The sequence below is a fragment of the Cryptomeria japonica genome, chromosome 1 (assembly GCF_030272615.1).
Source record: "Cryptomeria japonica chromosome 1, Sugi_1.0, whole genome shotgun sequence".
Lineage (NCBI taxonomy): Eukaryota > Viridiplantae > Streptophyta > Pinopsida > Cupressales > Cupressaceae > Cryptomeria > Cryptomeria japonica.
In genome coordinates, this window is record NC_081405.1 from 699,654,624 (window position 1) to 699,676,025 (window position 21,402).

A 21,402-nucleotide genomic window follows, 5' to 3' on the forward strand; every position below is an offset into this window, starting at 1 on the left:
AATAGCGCCTAAACTTACATGCAATAGCACTAAAACATTTCAACGGCGCTCAAACAAAGGGGCAATAGCACCATTGTGGCACAGCAGCGCTAGTTCATGGAGCAAAAGCGCCAAAACAATAGTTCCAACGCTCTTGCTTCGACTCGACTTGGACTCAGCTAAAAACATATCAAAAATGCATAAAAATTAAAATTTCAACTTTGCGTACCGCTGGTCCATAGTCGTCTGGGTGCTGGAACAGTTGCACTCGCTCAAATCTGTGCTCTGCAATCGGTATCGGCATCCTGACTGTTGCTCGCTCCTCCAAAAGGTCACTATCAGAGCTCTGGTTTCACACTAGTCATGGTCACAAATGATCCTGTTTTCATCCCTTTCACCCCATTTATACCCTTCGCCATCACCGTAACTTCCCCCCGCTCACCGCCGTGAACTTTTCGAGCCCCCCATTTCTCCATTTTTCCCCCGATTTCTTCTATTTTTCACCCGTATGGCTAACTTCTTCTCTTCTAGCACCCTGCCAATTTTCATTCTTTTTCGAGAGATCGCCCGATTTTTTGAAATTTTTTGGCCCATCTCTTGAGGGGGCATACCACCCATTAAATTTACATTTTATGGGGCATTTCTTCATACCAATTTTTCTTTCTTTGAAACGACGCGATAAACCGCATCATCTCAAAGAGGGGCAAATGTAGTCACACAAATCTGTCCAACTTAATTAAATAAATATTCGCTATTTATTTGATTAAAAATCCACTAGCTATCAGTTAATTAAATTAATATTTAATTAATTCATCTCCAAACATTCTCCTATTAATTAAATAAATTATTCAATTTATTTTAATTAATTCATTAAATCAAATTCACATTCAATTAAATAAATAAAATCTATTTATTTAATTAAATCCCCCTATTCCTCTTTTAAATAAATTAAATAAAAAAAAAATTTAAATCATTATCCCCCCCCCCCCAACTTGCATTTTCCTACAAATGCAACTTGCACACATTTATTGAAATAAATGAATTTTTATTTTAATAAAATCTTATTTTCCCTCACCCACCAAATCCACTTGCAAAATCTAATCCCCTTCTAGATTCTTCTAACCCCTTCCTAATTAGCCTAATCCATCCCCTAATTATTGTCACATTCCTAAGCAAAATGAAGTCACTTCCCAAAGACTCAAAAGTCTTTGAAAAGCATTTAAAGCTTTGTGTGTTCAACAAATTAACCCCCAAAGTCTTCCAAGACCACTAATGGCTCTTACATGACCATTTATGGCTCTTACATAACCATTTATGGTTATTTCAAACTTGTCTCCCCAAACATTTATTGTTTTGACCATATTTATCCTTTTCACATTTGCACAAGAGTTTATCCATTGGATAAAAGCTTTATTCTTTGAATAAAGAGTTTATTCATTCAACTAACCTTGACATTAACTCCCAAGGTCATATCAAGCATTTAAATGCTTATTCTCTCCCCTCTCAACCTATCTCACATTGAAACTTGTCATCCTGAGATTGGGTTGGAAACCCTCACATGGATTTGAAATCATTCAATCCTGACCCTTCTTGAGATTACTCAATCTCAACCATCCATTGCTTCATTTTTCCTATAAAGAGAGCCCATTTCTTCATAATCCAGATCCTAAAAACTTGTATGCATTTAACCTATAGGCATTTTAGAAAGCATTTAGCATAGCAAACTAAAATCTTGTTATTTTGGGTTAAAATCAATCATTTTAGCATCATCTAGTATTTTAGCTTTTCATTTTACATTTAGAGCAAAATACCTAAATCTCAATCCTCCATAAGCATCCATAGTGCAAAAAGCTGCTGAGAGCTACACTATTTTGGAACTTGGAGAGGAGAGGAACAAGGGAGAAGGAGCTAAAAGCATGCTAAGAGGCATTTGAAGATGCCTTATTATCTTTGTTTCATTTGTTAGATATATTAGCATGATTTTAGTGTCTCTTTTGATATGTCTGTTTAGATTAGTTTTTGATTGACTAACACTAACGATTTATTGTGTCTTGTGTTATTTATTTCAGACTAACCTTGTCCATTTTGCAAGGCATCAAGTAATATCAAACATATTGATATGTATCTCTATAATTTTTAATTCCGATCTATAAATTTAACATGGTATTAGAGAAGGTCTAACCAAGATCGTGATTAGATTTGTTTAAACAACAGAGAATTCATCTACTCTTCTCATCTAAGGAAGTCTATCCAAGTCTCGAAAATGGTGAGTGGACTCAAGATTGAAGATAGACTTGATGGTGCCTCTAACTTCACCTCTTGGAAGTTTAGAGTCCTAATTGTGTTAGAAGAAAACGATATTCTTGAATTCATGGAGAAAGAAGTTTTCGAGCCTTTTGATGAGACTAAGAAAACACAATGGAGGAAGAATGGCATGAAGGCCAAGAAGATATTAATTGATTCCGTAAAGGATCACCTTGTACCTATTATATCCAAGTTGAAGACGGCCAAAGCCATGTTCGATACTCTACAAGGCATTTATGAGATAAAAAAACACCAACAAAGCTCTTGCATTGAGGCAACAACTTCATCATATTAAAATGGCTAAAGGAGAATTTATCATCTCCTTCTTCATGAAGATCACCAAGTTAAAGGATCAACTAGGTGCCATAGGAGATGAAGTTGAAAACAGAGACCTAGTTATATTGGCTTTATATAGTCGTCCACAATCTTGGGAGCCCTTCATCCAAAGTATCAGTGGAAGATCTAAATTGCCAAAGTTTGATTGCCTTAGAGCAGATTGCATTCAAAAAGAATCCAAGTTGGTAGCAAGAGGTATTGGTCATAGCTTTCACAATGAAGACAATTATGTTCTTGCTACTCAAACTTCAAAGAGGAAAAGAAGAGAAGGGAGAAAAGGAAATTTCAAGAGAAATAGAGACAAGAAATCAGATTGCTCCTTAATCAAAGAAGAAGAAGGATCTCTCTCATATTCAATGCTTCAAATGTGACAAGTATGGTCACTATGCTAAATTTTGTCCAACAAGACCAAAGCATCATGTCTCTACTGTGGATGTGGATGGTGTATCTTCTCTGAAGGAATCAAGAGCTAACTCAAGTGGATTTCTATTCATTTCAGCTCTTTCAAGCAATGTCCCAACCGACAGTAACACTTGGTTGATCGATAGTGGTGCTTCATGTCACATTACAGGATATTGCGAGCATATTTCTGACTTAGTAGAAAGAGAAACCAACTTGAAAGTGATAATTGGAGATGATGCTTGCTATTCAATGAAAGGTGTTGGAACCACCTCTCTTCATCTAGATTCTGACATCCCTCTTAATTTGAGTGTGTAGCGTCCTAAAATTGTGACACTTGCAATTTTGACTGCATTTTGGTCTTCACGATGGCGACGCAACACGGAACCTGAATGGAGACCCCGAAACTTGTCCACGACATCAAAAACTGCATTTTTCTAGCACCCTTCCTGATCCTTCCTTGCACCCTGCTATCCCGGGAGGTGGGACCAGAGCGCCCAGTGCCCTGGTCCTTCAGGACCAGGGCGCGCCCTAGTCCCTGGCCCTATTTTTGGGCCCAGTCTCCTATGGGGCTTCGGGTCTTTTAGTTTGCAAATTGGAAAATACTCTTTCCTTGTCGGCCCAAGGTCGGAAAAATCAGTCTTTTAACCCTAATTGGCAAGTATATAAACTACATTTTCCTCTCTCATTTGGATGGATGGAAAAAAGGCGGAAGCAATACTCAAACATTCAAGCATTCAAGCATTCAAGCATTCAAGCATTCCTTCAAACAATTGATCATTCTAAGTCTCCATTCAAGGCTAGGTGTTGCATTCAAGACAAGGATTCAACCATTGAAGAGGAGATCACATACTACAACATACAACATACAACATACAACAACATCTACACCTTCGCATGTAAGAATACAAACATTCTTACAACAAGGTACTAGTACTTGTTTTACAATCATTTACATTTACAGCATTTCTCATTTCTTGGTTAATTCCAAAACCGGGGTTTGACCTAAGGGCAAACCCCTAATCCCTAACCCCCCAATCGTCTTCGCTTTTTTGTGTGTAGGTTGCAGGTACGCGGCTATAATTGAAGATCTGGAATCCTTGTGCAGAGACGAACAAATCCCCCTTCGTTTTGCGGATTTTTCGGAAGACCGTGTGCACGTCGGGCACCATCATCCCGTCAACTTTCACTCAAATTTGCAGGACAGCGTCATCTCGACATTTTACTGCCAATTCCAGGTCCGCAGCTTCATCATATATCCCTATCTCGGTTTATAAGTGAATCTTTCTTACTCTTCATGTATTCCTAGCTTAATCATTCTATCCACATTCTTTACAAAAGAGGGTAGCCTTGCTGTCTTAACCCTTGAAACTCATTTAGAATCCAATCTTGCATTGTGTGGGATTGGATCTTGTGGGTTTTAACCCCTCTTTTGAATGTAAAGTCTCCCTTAAGTGAAAACCGACAATCCTAAGTGACCCCCTTTCCCCTTTGGAGTGGTGGAGGGAACACTTAGGGTTCGCTCGCGATTTTCCGCTTTACATTTTGGTGAACCCGACGTGAACATCCTTTCTGATTATTCATGGCTAGATCTGAAAATTGGCTTCCTTGATTACATTTCCATGTTTGATCTTTTACAAAGTTTAGAGGTTAATTGCATAAAAACCCTAAATTTTCTTTTTAGTAATTGAGCTTGCCAAATGTTTAATTGTTAATGCTTGTTTCAGATCTACCCTTCTATTGCAAATTATCAATTCATATTTGTGCTTTAATTCTGAAAATTAAGTGGTTAAGTGTCAAAACTCTAATTTTTAAAACCCTCTTGATTCAACCTTTGACTGACAATTTCACTGATCAAAACATCTCCAAATCAGCTGTAACTTTGGATTCTGCAATAAAATCATAATATCTTTCATCCCTGAAAATTTGGAAAAAAGTTGCGAGGACCGTGTGCACTCCGAGCACCATCGTCCCCGACATTTTTTCCGATATTTCGGGAGCTAGATCTTACTGTATTTTTCTGCTAAAATCCAGAATTTTGGCTGATTTTATCAATTCTAACACTTTCAAAATTAAAGTCAAAGTTGGTCTTGTGATTGCTTGGATTAAGGCTTCTAATCATTCAAAAATTGTTGAAATTGAAATTTTGTGTCAAAATTGTGTTCTTACTGTCCTAAATCTGAAAAGTGTGTTAGCATTCATTCAGAATTTCAGTGCTTTATTTAAATTCTTGCAATTTGTGACTTTTGAAATTAAGTGCTTAATTACAACAACTTTGATTTCCGCTTTCAAAATTGAATTTTGCGTGAAATTGAGTCAACTTTTAAATTTCAAAACTTGCATTGCTTTTGGTATTCCCTCTAAAATCATAAAAATTCAAAATTTCAGTTTCCCTCTCTTTTTCAAAATTCAAATTTTGCATTTTTCGACAATCTGGGTAGGGTTCAATTTTGAGATTGCAACTTTAATTTGGCCTATCTATAGATCATAAAATCACTCAATTTTTTCAGATTAGCTTTAAAATCATCATAACTTTCATCCCTGAAAATTTTGAAAAAAGTTGCGAGGACCGTGTGCACTCCGAGTGCCACGGTCCCTAACATTTTTTTCGAAATTTCAGGAGATTGTCATGATTGCATTTAATAGCTTAAATCTAGGAGATTGGCTGATTTTATTGAAATTTGCTACCTCTAAATTCAAAATTTTCTCTCCCTCTCTAGTGCATGAGTTTTACAACAATAAGCCCTACTTACACTATTCCCATTAGACGAAGCCTTAGAATTAAGTCTTTCCAAGGTTTAATTACTGAGGAGATGGAACCTAATTTGAATAGCCTTTTTAACGAGGACATGGGTAATTCCTCTAATCCTCCTAATGATGAAGAATCTCTCCATGAGGTTTCTGTAGAACAACTTTCGAAATTGGATAATCAATTTGACGATTTTCGATAATGGATGTCTCAAGAATACTCTGATAGTCAAGCTCTTCCTTTAATTGAGGGTCTAAAACATATGCTTCAAAGTGATAAGAATGGAATTGATATTTTGCATGGTATTGCACACATTGTGGATTTGAATGTGATGCCTATAAAGAGTTGTGCCGAAACTTTGGGTTATACACAACCTCCCACTCAAGTCAATCATTCTATTCCTTTGACAACTTCTATTGCTAGCATACCTACCTTTACATCAAACATAATGACTACTTCTATACAAGACATTCTGCCTATGATTACCAGTCATGGGGGCAATCCTTCTTCTTCAATTAACCCTCTGCCTTCATTTAATCCAACTTCTTCATTCATTCCTTCAATGAGTGTTCCTATTACATATCCACAAATGAACATGACGCAGGGGGGCAATTCATTCAACCATTCCATTCCTCCTTGTAGTGTTCCTCCTTTCCAATCCTCTCCTATGACTAACTATCATAGTGTCCCGCTACCTTACTCTCTACCTTCTTTCAATAACATAACACCTCCATCTCAATCTAACACATCTAATATGAACTCTTCGACTGAAGCGACCATTAACAATCTTGCACAAACTATCTCTTCTTTACAGCAACAAATTGCCTCTATGAATCAATCTAAGTTTAGTGTGCCCACATTTGATGTTGTGAGCCCACTTTCTCTTGACATTGTTTGAGCTATCCCTCCTAAACATGTTGAAATCCCGCATTTGGAGCTTTATAATGGTAAAGGTGATCCTCTAACACATGTTAAGACTTTTCAAACAATATGTACCGATTTTGCTTATGACCAAAGGTTGCTTGCAAAACTGTTTACTAGAACATTAAGAGATAAAGCCCTACAATGGTATTGCTCGTTGCCTTCTTATTCTATTACTTCTTTCGAACAACTTGCAAATGCTTTCATTCAACAATTTCAAAACAATATAAGTCCTAAAGTTACTTTGATTGATTTAATGCATTGTAAACAAGGTGTTAAAGAAAAAGTGACTGATTTCATTGGTAGATATAAGCATTTGTATGCTCAAATTTCTTTTCCAGTACCTAACAATGATATTCAAAGAATCTTTATTTCTAATTTACAAAAAGATATTCAAGATAAACTTCTGTTTTCTGAGTTTACTTCTTTCCAACAGTTGTGTGCAACTCTTCACAATTATCAACTGACTGTGAGTCAAATGGAACAATCACATCCTATGGCTCCGAGTGATAAGGGTGATAGTAGTCAACAACCATTTGGGAAGTTTAAACCGAACAGAGATTCCATCAAATTCAATGAAAACATCGTCAACAACAATGTGAATGCAGCATCAGGTGTGCCTCCTATTTCTAAGTTTTTCAAGAAAGAAAGAAAGTATACTCCTTTGAATGAATCATTGCATAGTATTATGAATAAGTTATTGGAACAAAATGTGCTTACTCTTCCTCCTATAAGGCAAATAGATCCTACAAAGATTAATTCACCCTATTTTGATAACAAATCTTTTTGTCAATTTCATCGTCAACCTGGGCATGATACTGAAAAATGCTTTGCTTTAAAGGGTAAAATTCAAGATTTGATTGATAATAATACTATCTCTATTTCTGGAGTGAATGATAAAGGCAACACATCCGTAGCTCCTCCTAACCAAAATCTTCAGATTTTTACTGATCCATTACCTTCTCATACCTCTAATGCGATTGAGACTAATGATTCCTCTTTCTCATCTGATGGTCTTGTGTCTATGACTCCGAATGTGATTAACTTTGTAGAGCAACAAGAAAACCCTAAAGAACCTTCCATCACATTTGATTCTAGTGAAACTATCAGGGCACCTGATGGTCCTTTATACATAGTTGCAAAAGTCAAGAATACACCTTGTCATGGAGTGCTTATTGATCCTTCGTGCATGGTTAATGTTATTACTGAAGAATTTCTTTTTACTTTGCAATTGAATCAAGTGATCTATGACAAAACATATGTGATTGTGAAATTATTTGATGCATTTTCTTCTCCTGCAATTGGTTCTATTACATTACCTATTGAGGTCCATAACAAATCCCTTGATGTGAACTTTGCTATTATTCCTTCATCCGAACAATTTCGTGTGAAGCTTGGCTATCCTTGGCTATCTTCCATGAAAGCTATTGCTTCTCCTATACATAAGTGTTTGAAATTTCCCCATAATGGTGAAGTTGTTACTATCAATCATAGTCTCTTTAAACCAGCTGAAAGAACTTCTAGTGTTCCTATTGATTATTTTTGGCCTAAAAAATTCCAATCTCTTCCTCCGTGAAGTGACCATCTTTTCAAATCTTATCAAAAGTGGAAAACAGATATGATCCTATCTCTAAGTGAACCTAGAACACCCAAACTTGATATTCCTATCGTTCTTGAGAAGGAAGTTCTTCCTTTGAAAGATAAAACTAATGTCTTTCCTCAAGAAGATTCCCAACCCATTCCTATGGATGTGACTATGTCTATGCCTAACAAACTTTCTAAAATCAGACCTATACCTCCTCGTCATGATGGACTTGGTCTCCTTCCCAAACCAAATATTCCTCCTTTATATGGAGCAGTTCCTCCTCCTTCCTTTTATAGAGAGAAGAGACCTTCCTCTTCTCCTATTATACAGCCTAAGAGACCACAACCTAAACACCCAAGTGATATGGATGAGAACATTCCTCCTCCTCAAACTTCTCCACTTCCTACTAAGACTAGACGAAATCATTCTGCACGTGAACGCCGATGAAAGTGTCGTCTTAGAGCTCAAGCAGCTGCTTCTCAAACTTTACAATCTCCAAAAACACCTTCAACAAGCATTATTCCATTTTCTCCAAAATCTCCTAAACATAAGATGCATGATGATCTTGATCCTGTGCGAGTGAAAGATCCTATTTTTATAAATCTTGATGATGATATAGATGAAAATGTTATTCATGATGAAAATGTTACTTGTCTTGCTTCTGATAGTGAATATGAACTTGTTGATATTGATAACCATTTATCTAACGAATTTTCTAAAGCACTTATCCTAGCTCCTAGACAAGAACAACATGGCTTGGAACATGAACATAGCCCTTGTTTGGATCTTGTGATAGCTCCATCTGTTGTGTTGGATGTTCCTCCTCTAGCGTTTTCCCTACCTTCCTGAAACATTGATCAGCAAGATCAGGGGGTAGATGACGTGCTAGACTAGTTTCATTAGCATAGCAGATTCTCTCCTCCTCTCTTTTGTTACTTCTTCTATGTGTTATCCTCATTCTTCTATTTGTTGTCCTTAGTGTTGTCTACTTGAGGATGATGCAAAGCATTGAGATCTATTTTGGTCTCTCTCATGTTGACTCAAAAGACACATGTGTTCCCTTCTTCTAGGTGACCTTCCTTGATTGGGGAATGAAGAACAATTATGCATACATACATATGATATATATACATGAATTATCATACAGCATACTGACCCCGAGGAAAAGCGAAGTCACCTCGTGCTTTGTGTTTTGTGTCTATTATCCTTGGGTTTATCTCACACTTGGGGGCTAAATCTGTGATAACGTGCTCCTTTCCCTTCTCATTTCTTATATGTATCACTACCTTAAAGCAATCACCCCCGTTGAGGCGTGTGCGATCGCTTTAACGTAGGGGGGCATACACCCCGTCTATCCCTTCAGGATACTTGAAAATTTCTTGGCGAACTTAGCTTTGCCTTGAAAATTTTTGGTATTTCTCTTGCATGACTCATAGTGAGGGAACCTTACTACTGACAGTCATGGTTCTCCCTCGTGATCTTCCCTTTTACTTTGTCAATCGAAGTCGTAAGATCCTTAGTCCATTGGGGGCTTGGTGTATCTTTCCTCCTTGACGTGGTGAAAGTTTTTCAATGTTGTTTCCTTGTACTTTACCGGAAGTATCAGCGTACGCTTATACTCCCGCTAAAGTGGGGGCTAAATGTAGCATCCTAAAATTGTGACACTTGCAATTTCGACTGCATTTTGGTCTTCACGATGGCGACGCAACACGGAACCTGAATGGAGACCCCGAAACTTGTCCACGACATCAAAAACTGCATTTTTCCAGCACCCTGCCTGATCCTTCCTTGCACCCTGCTGTCCCGGGAGGTGGGACCAGAGCGCCCAGCGCCCTAGTCCCTGGCCCTATTTTTGGGCCCGGTCTCCTATGGGGCTTCGGGTCTTTTAGTTTGCAAATTGGAAAATACTCTTTCCTTGTCGGCCCAAGGTCAGAAAAATCAGTCTTTTAACCCTAATTGGCAAGTATATAAACTACATTTTCCTCTCTCATTTGGATGGATGGAAAAAAGGCGGAAGCGATACTCAAACATTCAAGCATTCAAGCATTCAAGCATTCCTTCAAACAACTGATCATTCTAAGTCTCCATTCAAGGCTAGGTGTTGCATTCAAGACAAGGATTCAACCATTGAAGAGGAGATCACATACTACAACATACAACATACAACATAAAACAACATCTACACCTTCGCATGTAAGAATACAAACATTCTTACAACAAGGTACTAGTACTTGTTTTACAATCATTTACATTTACAGCATTTCTCATTTCTTGGTTAATTCCAAAACTGGGGTTTGACCTAACGGTAAACCCCTAATCCCTAACCCCCCAATCGTCTTTTCTTTTCTGTGTGTAGGTTGCAGGTACGCGGCTGTAATTGAAGATCTGGAATCCTTGTGCAGAGACGAACAGATCCCCCTTCGTTTCGCGGATTTTTCGGAGGACCGTGTGCACGCCGGGCGCCATTGTCCCGTCAACTTTCGCTCAAATTTGTAGGACAGCGCCATCTCGACATTTTACTGCCAATTCCAGGTCTGCAGCTTCATCCTATATCCCTATCTCGGTTTATTAGTGAATCTTTCTCACTCTTCATGTATTCCTAGCTTAATCATTCTATCCACATTCTTTACAAAAGAGGGTAGCCTTGCTGTCTTAACCCTTGAAACTCATTTAGAATCCAATCTTGCATTGTGTGGGATTGGATCTTGTGGGTTTTAACCCCTCTTTTGAATGTAAAGTCTCCCCTAAGTGAAAACCGACAATCCTAAGTGACCCCCTTTCCCCTTTGGAGTGGTGGAGGGAACACTTAGGGTTCGCTCGCGATTTTCCGCTTTACAGAGTGATGTCTTGTTCATACTAGGTATCAAGAGGAACCTTGTGTCAATTTCAGCTTTGGAGGACAAAGGATATCAAGTTGCATTCTCAGAAGGGAAAGTTCTTGCTTGGCCGAAAAACTCTAGCATTAAAACAACTAAGGTAATTGGTGTTTGCCAAGAGAGTCTATATAGACTTTCTACTAGCCCAATTCAAGCATTGATGCATGATTCCACAAGTTCAAGTGAGCTATGGCATAGGAGACTTCCTCACCTTCACTTCATAGCTATTCCATCCATGGAGAAGATGGTTACTGGCCTTCTAAAACTCTATCAGTAACATAATGATACTTGTAGAGGATGTGCAATGGGTAAGAATACTAAGGATCCTTTTCATAGTAGTGAAAGTAGATCAAAATTTATTCTAGATCTTGTTCATTCTTAATTGTGTGGTCCAATTTTTGTGGCATCCTTAAGTGGTTTTTGGTATTATGTAACTTTCATTCATGACTACTCTAGAAAGACGGATTTATTTTTTGAAGTCTAAGGAATCTGAAGAAGTGCTTGAGAAATTAAAATAATTAAAGGCTCAAGTAGAAAACTTGTCCGAGAAAAGGATCAAGGTTTTGAGATCTAATAATGGAGGAGAATACACCTCTGGAAGCTTTCGTAATTTATGTATTGAGGCAGGGATTAAGAGGGAGTTTTGTGTTCCTTACAATCCCCAGCAAAACAAAGTTGCAAAAAGGAAAAATAGATCTATAGTTGACATAGCCAAAGCTATGATCCATGATCAAGACTTACAAACCTTCCTTTGGGCAGAAGTATCCAGAACTGCAGTATATGTTCAAAATTAGAGCCCCCATCAAATATTGGTAAGTATGACTCCTAAAGAGGCATTTACAAGTGTACAACCCGAGGTTAGTCATTTGAGAATCTTTGGTTGTCTAGTTTATATTCATGTGCCTAAAGATAAGAGATCTAAGTTAGAACCATCTGGAAAGAAAGGAATATTTGTGGGTTATAGTGAATCTTCAAAAGCCTACAAGATTTACATTCCAGGACAGAAACAGATAGAGATCAATAGGGATGTCACTTTTCAAGAAGATGTTGCATTCAAAATATCTAAAGGTTCATACATGGAGATAGATAATGAAGACCAGGAGACTCCTCAGGACATGGACGTTGATCATACTCTCAAGATTCAGAGGGAGTCTATTGAACCTAAAGAGGCTATTGATCTAGTTGAGCCTTCGGAACTTATTAATGGTCCAAGGGATATTGTTATAGGTTGAAAGAGACGTCTATGGGCTCGACAGACTATGCAAGATGCAAAAAAGTATGCAGCTCCTAAAGGCACATTCAGAGAAAGCAAGAGACCACAAAAGTTTCCTTGCTATGTGGCATTAATGAGTCACATCATCGAGTCTGAACCTTCCAGTGTTGAGGAGGCATCAACTTTGCAAGTGTAGAAAGATGCTATAACAGAGTAATATCAGTCCATTCTCAAGAATGATGTTTGGGATGTTGTACCCAGACCAGAAGGGAAATCAGTTGTATCTTCCAAGTGGCTTTTCAAGATCAAGCATGCAGCTGATGGAAGCATTGAAAAGTACAAAGCAATATTTGTGGCTAGAGGATTCTCTCAGAAAGAGGGAATAGATTATGAGGAGACCTTTGTTCTTGTTGCTCTCTATACATCCATCAGGACTGAATAAAAAATATTTCATAATTTATTCATAGGGAAAATTTCTCCTCATAATCTATACACAAAAGATTGAATAAAAAATACATAGGGAAAATTTTAGAAACAATAGTAGAAGATCTAGATAGAATACTCTAAGAACTTTCTAATAATATGCGTAAGTCAAAAAACTGAGTTTGTTTGACCGAGTTATGGCCCCAGAATCGCAAAAAATAAAGCTGACTTCAACGGCCTGTTGTAGTCACCAAGAGAAAAAATGGATCAACCCACTTGCAAATTCAAATAGTCCTCTAAACTAGCTTTCCAACGATATGTGAAAGTCGAAAAAAAAAGTGTATGAGCAAGTTGTGGTAAAAAAACCAACTACATGTCAATTAGGACTTCGAAGGCATGAAGAGTTTCCAAAAAATAAAAACTTTCCAAAAATAGAAACATTTTGAAAATAGTGACTTTTCAAATATGTAAACTTTTTGAAAATAGAAAGTTTCTAAAAATAAAAATTTCTTGAAAATAGAAGGTTTCCAAAAATATAATGTTTTTGAAAATAGAAACTTTCCAAAAGTGGAAAATTTCCAAAAAAAACCAAATGTCTATCTCCAAAAGTTGATAAAAAATCGCCCACCTCTAGATCCATACAAGAAGGCAAATTTGGGACCCACAACGCTTCTAAGAAAAGAAACCCTCAAAGATTGAGAAAGGGTTTCCTAAATCCATGCTCTGATACCATATTGAATTTTCAAAGCTCTAATAACATGTTGAAGTAAAGATTGTGCTTTGATACCAAGTAAAATTTTGTAACACAAAATTTTGCAACACAAGCCTACAACATCAAACAACAAACTAGAACACCTTCCACAAACGAGAGTAGCAAAAAAAAATTCATATTCCTCAAAAGAAAAAATTACATTATGAAATTACAATGCATAATAATGTGCTTATATAGAGAGCACAAAGATTCCATGAGCTAAAATTAGGAGAACTAAAGTGCAAGCATGAGGAGGTTAAAAAAGCTCAACTCTAGCTAAACTAGATGTGCAAAAGCTAAACTAGATGCAGAACTAAAGCTAACTAGAAGAAAACACTCCTAAGTGAACTCAAGACTAAAAAAAACATAACTAATTGTTAAAAAGAAACTAATAGCTAAAATGCTCTAACAACTTGCCCTACACAATAAACTTGTATGTGAAATTTTAAAGATTTGCCTACATCTTAAGCCAATACAAACATTGTTTGTAATTTGTGATAGGTATAGCCTAACAATAACTTTGATGGTGTTCTTCTACTTTGTGGCCCAACTTAGGAAATGGTAAATAGAAGATGAAATCGAAGAATATATGTTACTTTGAAATATAAACCTTTAAAATAAACTAGATGCTTATGTTATGTTATGTTTTTACTATTAAAATGTCATTTGTATAACCCTTGGTTGTGCTATTATTCTTATATGTCACATTATGTTTTTTGAATTTGAAATTAATACCCATTCTATTAATGTCACCAAATTCTTTTTTGATAGCATTTCTATTCGAGATGCCCCTTTGTCCTATGTGGTCATGGCTAGGTTGAGGGTCCTTTCTAATTTTTTTAGTGAGCATTGTGTTCTAAGTCCTTGCTCCTTTGCTTAGGGAAAAACCAAGTCTCTTGCTTATTCAAAATACTTCTCTATTGTGGTTTATAGAGAAGACATAATAAAAAATAAAGATTTATATCTTCATTAGGGTTTGGTTTACAAATTTAACAACTTGTGACCTTCTCTACCTAACTTACACAAATGGGTTTTGAAATCTTGGAAGCCTCATCGATGGTAAGATTAAGTTATTTCCTTGTGCTAGGAGTTTCTTCATAGTGAATTTTTCCTCTTCAACAAACAAGGACTTATTGTTTGACAACAAGTTACAGATTGGGGGAGAGAACTCCTCTTAGTCAAACCTTGGACTACTTCAACCCCCTCTCTAAATCTCTCAATTTCAAGAAAGTTTGGGTTAGGCTATCAAATATTTCTCTTTAATTCTAGGAAGACTCCTACTATGAGGTCATTGTCAATGCAATTGGTCATGTCTTAAAGATAGACTCTATGTATTCTCATATTCTGGTGGAATAGATATCTCTAAGGCTCTTCCTAGGAATATCATTTTGATGGTGGGAAATACACCTTCGTCTAAACCATTTGATGATGAGGATCTCTCATTTAGATGTAGATAACATTTTTCCATTGACCAATTGGTTTCAAGTTGTCTACTCTCTTGGTGCAAGGCATAATTATGTGTTAGAGGAATGCCCACAATGATCACTTGAATAATAATACCTCTAACTCTATGGTTGATGGTTCCTCTCAAGATGAAAATCCTTCTCACTTGGATTTTGGGTCTTCTCCTACCATTCCCCCTACGACAAGTCATGTTCTTGTGAGGGTTTCTTATGTCATGGGTATGGCTCTAGAGAATCTTGCTCCTATGGCTCCTTCAACTTTAATTGGTGAGTCCACCCAACTCCCGATCTAGTTGCTTAGTTTCTCATTTATATTTTATATATTCTAAAATCAATTTTGCAATGACACACATCTACTCTTTAGTTGATTGATTGTTGATTGGAAACTTCTACTTGAATTTTTTTGCTTGCCTTAGATCGACAGATGGACCCTCTGAGGGGGAATACCCCCTCCAAGGTTTAAGGACATAGAAGATAATATCCTTGGAAAATTATTCAAAGGTAAAAGAAAGTTCTTCCTAAATGTCTCTCAATCACACATTAAAGTTAAGGGTGCCATAGGGTCTAGCATTGTTTAGGCTAGATCCTTGGGTTTTATTTTGTGCTTAGCAACTTGGGTGTAGTTGTATGTTTATGTCATATTTGGAACCTATTGTGAAAGCTTTGAGTTATTCTATTTGTTATACAAGGTTTACGATCCCTTCAAAACCAACTTATATTAATAATTGCATAGAAATGAGATTCACCCTTTTTTACTATGTTATACATAATTCTTTCTATGTACCAAGTTAATATGTCTAATGTAAATTATATTGCTTTATTCCTAGTACAATGTAAGTGGTTGTGTCAATGAAAAATTATACTAGATATTGATATACATGTTGGTTTTCTTAATTGTATATTTTTTTCCATTCACTTCAAAAAAAAATGACACATCAACTTACATGACACTAAGAATGAATCAATATCATAACTAAAAATTGTATCCTCTATGTTAATTTCATGTCAAACCAAATTTTCTATCACTATACTAAGTTTAGATTTACAACCAATAACTAACCATTATACATAGTTTAAAATTAAGTAATTTTGCTTAACTTACTACTCCTTGGCAACTAAATGGTTTAGCCAACCATCTCCAATGGAAGCATTTAATTTAGTTATTAATGGTTGTAATATGGGGTTTAAATCTCCACATGATGGATAGAGCTTGAAAGGTTTATCTTGTCAAATCACCTTGATAATTTGAATGACTTTCCCCTTTTATTATTCAAAATGGTGGCAAAGGTGGGGATGGTGATACAATCATCAATCCACCTAATCATGTATCTTAATTGAATTCAAATAGATTTGTGATAAAAGGGGATATGATAATTTTTTATGCTTTTTAAATTTGTTAGAAGAACCTCAAGTAAATTAAGTTAATAATTTTAGTTTTTAGTTTTTTTATTAAATAATTTTTAATACAATGGACTATCTCCAAGCATAAATTTGATGAAAAAAATTATATAGAATGCTTTTTTAACTAATTTAAATATGTAAAATGAATCAATCTTCATCTAATAAATACTAATTTAAATATGTAAAATGAATTTTGGTAGCATTTAGTCATCCAAAATTTAATTATAGTATTTTAAGTCGTGAGTTATTATTTTGATTGTTCGATTTTTATGTTTTAGTCATCTAACTTATTATTTTGGTCATCCAACTTTTATTCTTTAAAATTCTAGCTTGATATGCAACCAACTTGATGGTAGAGTACATTTTTTTTCATTTTGATCACTTATTTATAAAATATGTAACTTGAAAAAAGTAGAGTACGTATTATAACAAGGGAAAAAATATTAATATAAAAAATTGAAATAGTTCTTATTCATATTTGTGATTAGGTTGTTCTTTAATGGAATTAAGTGTTTTATATCAAACTTGGCATTTTTTCTATTAATCTAAATAATCAAATTGATCTACATATCAACTTCATTGAAGATTCACCATAAAGTCTACCGGGATTACAAGCCCACTTATAACATACAATCACTTCAACTCTAGAGAAAAAGGAGTTTGATAACCTATACAATCCATGTAGTGCATATACAATCTAAAAAATATACAATAATAAAAGGCCAAGATAATACACATTATTTTCACATAGGAAAACTCTTTTAGATAAAAGACACAACACCTTAAAAATATTCACTATTACAAAAACACAATCATTCTCCAATATAATAATGGATCTCTCTTTCTTAACCCTTAAGCATGTGCAAATATAAGTAGATATATCCAAATACAAAAAATAAATATAAGTGCTTCAAAACATGGACAAAAATTAAAAATACTCTAAATAAATTTACAATTTACAATTGACTAGTCATGTGTGAGGCCCACCCTTGTCTTGTGATTTTATTTGTATTTGATAGTGTTGAGTTTTTGTTTGTCATTGATGTCAAGAGTGTTTGTTCTTTTTCAAGCAAATTGGATTGATTAGATGCATTGGACTGTTTGGTTATGTGTGTGTATGGAAATTTCTTGAGTGTCATTGTGTTCCAGGTGGCTGCCATGCCATATGTCAGTTTGATTGCCTGGTTGTGTTGCATCTGTAGATTCAGATTCAATTATTATGCCGAGAGGCATCTACAATGACATCAAAATGTCTGTAAACAAAAATCTATTTTTGAACCAATTTGGCATGTAAATGACAAGTAAATGTATAAAATATGTCATGTTTCACCTTTTGTGGAGGTGTTATTTTATTACTTCAAATAAAATAGAACCCTCGTCACTTGTCTCCAACTAATTCACAACTTTTTGCATGCCGGACTTTAATACATTTGTATTATTTGGTGTTTAGTATTTTAGAAGAATATTTATTTTACAATGATTCTCTTCTATTATAAGATATCTCTCTACATTATATTTTTTTAATATAATTATACTAGTTCAAATTTCAATGATATCTGACAACAAGTGTAGTTGCAAAAGGACATGTCTATTCTGGCTCCAAAACAGCAGTACGGATTGACGCGTGTTTTACATCATCGATTTTGCAATAAACGGCTGCAATTGACTAACATGTCGCTATCATGAGATCTATTTTGAAACCAGAATAACTTGGACCGTTGCAAAACGTCCACGGAATTTTTTTATCTTGTACGGCTGGAATTATCGAGTTGGAAAACAAGGAATTTTTCTTATGTTTGATTCTTACAGTTTAAATTGAGCTAGCAGGAGCTCGATGATTATTTTTAATGATATTCGTTTTGGATTGACATGGCTTCAGATTCAACAGTTTGGCATTTTTTAGGTGGGGGTCGAATTCATTTAGTTTTCTTTTCTTTTCTGACCATTCTGATACCTAAGAAATGGTTGGAGCCATTTTTTGAAAAACATCTTAATTTTTTTTTTTAAATCGCATGGAGTTTTAAAAATTTATGGAATTATCCTGTATGTCGTTTTTTTTTAAACGCATAATACAATCTGCAGTTACTGAAGATGATGTGGTGATGCGTTTATTTTAAAAAGTATGACTGATTTTTTATTTATTTTTTTTGCGGAGTTCAGTGATTGAGGTAAAAAAAAATGTCTATGAGGATGGATTGAGATGTGGGTTGGAGATTATCAGTTTGCGCAGCATATGAAGAATATTTTTTTTTTAAATGGTGGTGAGTATTTTAATAACTGATTGAAAATAACCAAAAAAAGTATTTTTGTCCATTATAAGTGCCCTGAAAGTTAAACTTTCTTTTTGAACTTACTGTTATATACAGTGACAGTAATAATAAAATGTGAAAAAGAAAAAAGGTTGATTATTACTCTTCCATCACAATCTAATATGTTCAATTTCAATACATTCACCAAAGCAACCATCAATAATCTAACTCAAAAAGTTTCATCCTTACAACAACAATTGGCTTCCATTACCCACTCTGAGATTAATGTGCTCACATTTGATGTAGCAAGCCCATTATCCAATGATATTGTTCGTGTTGTCCCTCCTAAACATATGGAAGTCCTCAACTAGAGTTTTACAATGGAAAAGGCGATGCTTTAACTCATGAAAACATTTCAAACTTTGTGTAGTGACTTTGTTCATGATCAAAAACTTATGGGTATGTGCAGAATCATGGTGTGCCTAAACAGGTCCTTAAGTGGCAATGAAATTTCAGAAAATCAGAGTTATGCAACTTGACATAAAAATTTGAATAAGTTGTGAACATTATTTTTAAAATATGTAAGAAGAAAATACATAGAAAATTGAATGTAGTTTCTAAGCTACTAGTTATTTTTTGGAAAAAAAAAATCCTATTTGATGAAAATTTCAAATTTCAATGTAGTGGTACTAAAATTTCAGGAAAAAAATAAGAAGTAGACATATGTCTGACCACCCTAATCACAATCAAATCTTAATATTTTTTTATAATATTTATAATATAAGTATTAGACTCATGTCCAGATGTGACACATATATTTTTTTAATTTTTTATAAATTAAATAATTATTTATGAATTTTTTACTACAGCTTTTCAGAAATTCAGAAACTTCTATGTCTGACCACCTTAACTTGGTCAAAACCTTACGAAATTTTATTTTTTTTATTTTTTTCCTATAGTAGACGAAGCATAGGATGTGACGCATGTTTCGGTTTCAAAAAATGTTATACCGTTTGAAAGTTATGAGTGTTTTTTAATCAGTATATCAATCAAGACTATTGTCAGAATTCAATTAGAAAATAAATAATAATTATTTATTAAAGTCAAAATAAGACAAGCCTTATATTGTTGGAAAGTTGGGAACGTCCTTAAAAAACCCTTCTCGTTTTATTAATTTTGGCTACAAAAAAAGTCGTCAACCACCAGTGTAAAGTCTGAAAAATCAAGGAATACTGAAAAACATGTTTTTTCAGTTGACTTTCTAGGCTTGTCACTTCCAAGCCAAATACCAAAGCATTCCCGAGCCGAAATTTGAAATTTAAAAATTTGACAGCAAAAATCGGATATCCGATAAAATCAGATATCCTATTTTATCGGATATCCGATTTTATTACAAAAATTTGTGGTCCCCAAAGAATTTCCCGTTGCCGCCATTTATCTAGTAAACTAATCAGATATCGGATTTTATTAGTTATATTTTAGAGAGAGGGGGAGAGAGAGAGAGAGAGAGAGAGAGAGAGAGAGAGAGAGAGAGAGAGAGAGAGGAGGAGGAGGAGAGGGAGGGAGAGAGAGGAGGAAGAGAGAGAGAGAGAGAGAGAGAGGAGGAGAGGGAGAGAGAGAGAGAGAGAGAGGAGGTGGAGAGAGAGGGAGAGAGAGAGAGAGAGAGAGAAGGAGAGAGAGGAGAGGGAGAGAGGGAGAGAGAGAGAGAGAGGAGAGGGAGGTGTAAAGCGAAAAAATCGAACCCTAGTTGCTCTCCCCTCTTCCAACTCCAAGGAGAGAGAAGGGAGGTCACTAGGGTTGACGGTTTTCACTTAGGGGAGACTTTACATTCAAAAGAGGGGTTGAAACCCGCAAAATCCAATCTCACACAATGCAAGATTGGATTCTAAATGAGTTTCAAGGGTTATGACAGCAAGGCTACCCTCTTTTGTAAAGAACGTAGATAGAAAGATTGAGCTAGGAATGCATGAAAAGTGAGAAAGATTCACTTATAAGCAGAGATAGGAATATAGGATGAAGCTGCGGACCTGGAATTAGCAGTAAAATGTCGAGACGGCGCTGTCTTGCAAATTTGAGCAAAAGTTGATGGGACGATGGCGCCCGGCGTGCACACGGTCCTCCGAAAAATCCGCGAAACGAAGGGGGATCTGTTCGTCTTTGCACAAGGATTCCAGATCTTCAATTTCAGCCGCGTACCTTCAACCTACACACAGAAAAGCGAAGACGATTGGGGGGTTAGGGATTAGGGGTTTGCCCTTAGGTCAAACCCCGGTTTTGGAATTAACCAAGAAATGAGAAATGCTGTAAATGTAAATGTTTGTAATGTAAAACAAGTACTAGTACCTTGTTGTAAGAATGTTTGTATTCTTACATGCGAAGGTGTAGATATTGTTGTATGTTGTATGTTGTATGTGATCTCCTCTTCAATGGTTGAATCCTTGTCTTGAATGCAACATTTAGCCTTGAATGGAGACTTAGAATGATCAATTGCTTGAAGGAATGTTTGAATACTTGAATGCTTGAATGTTTGAATATCGTTTTCGCGTCTTGTAAACATATGTCCTCCTCTTTTCATCTCTACCCAAATGGGAGAGGAAAATGTAGTTTATATACTTGTCAATTAGGGTTGATAGACTGATTTTTCCAACCTTAGGCCGACCAGGAAATGTTATTTTCCAATTTGCAAACAAAAAGACCCGAAGCCCCTAGGAGACCGGGCCCAAAATAGGGCCAGGAACCAGGGCGCTGGGGGC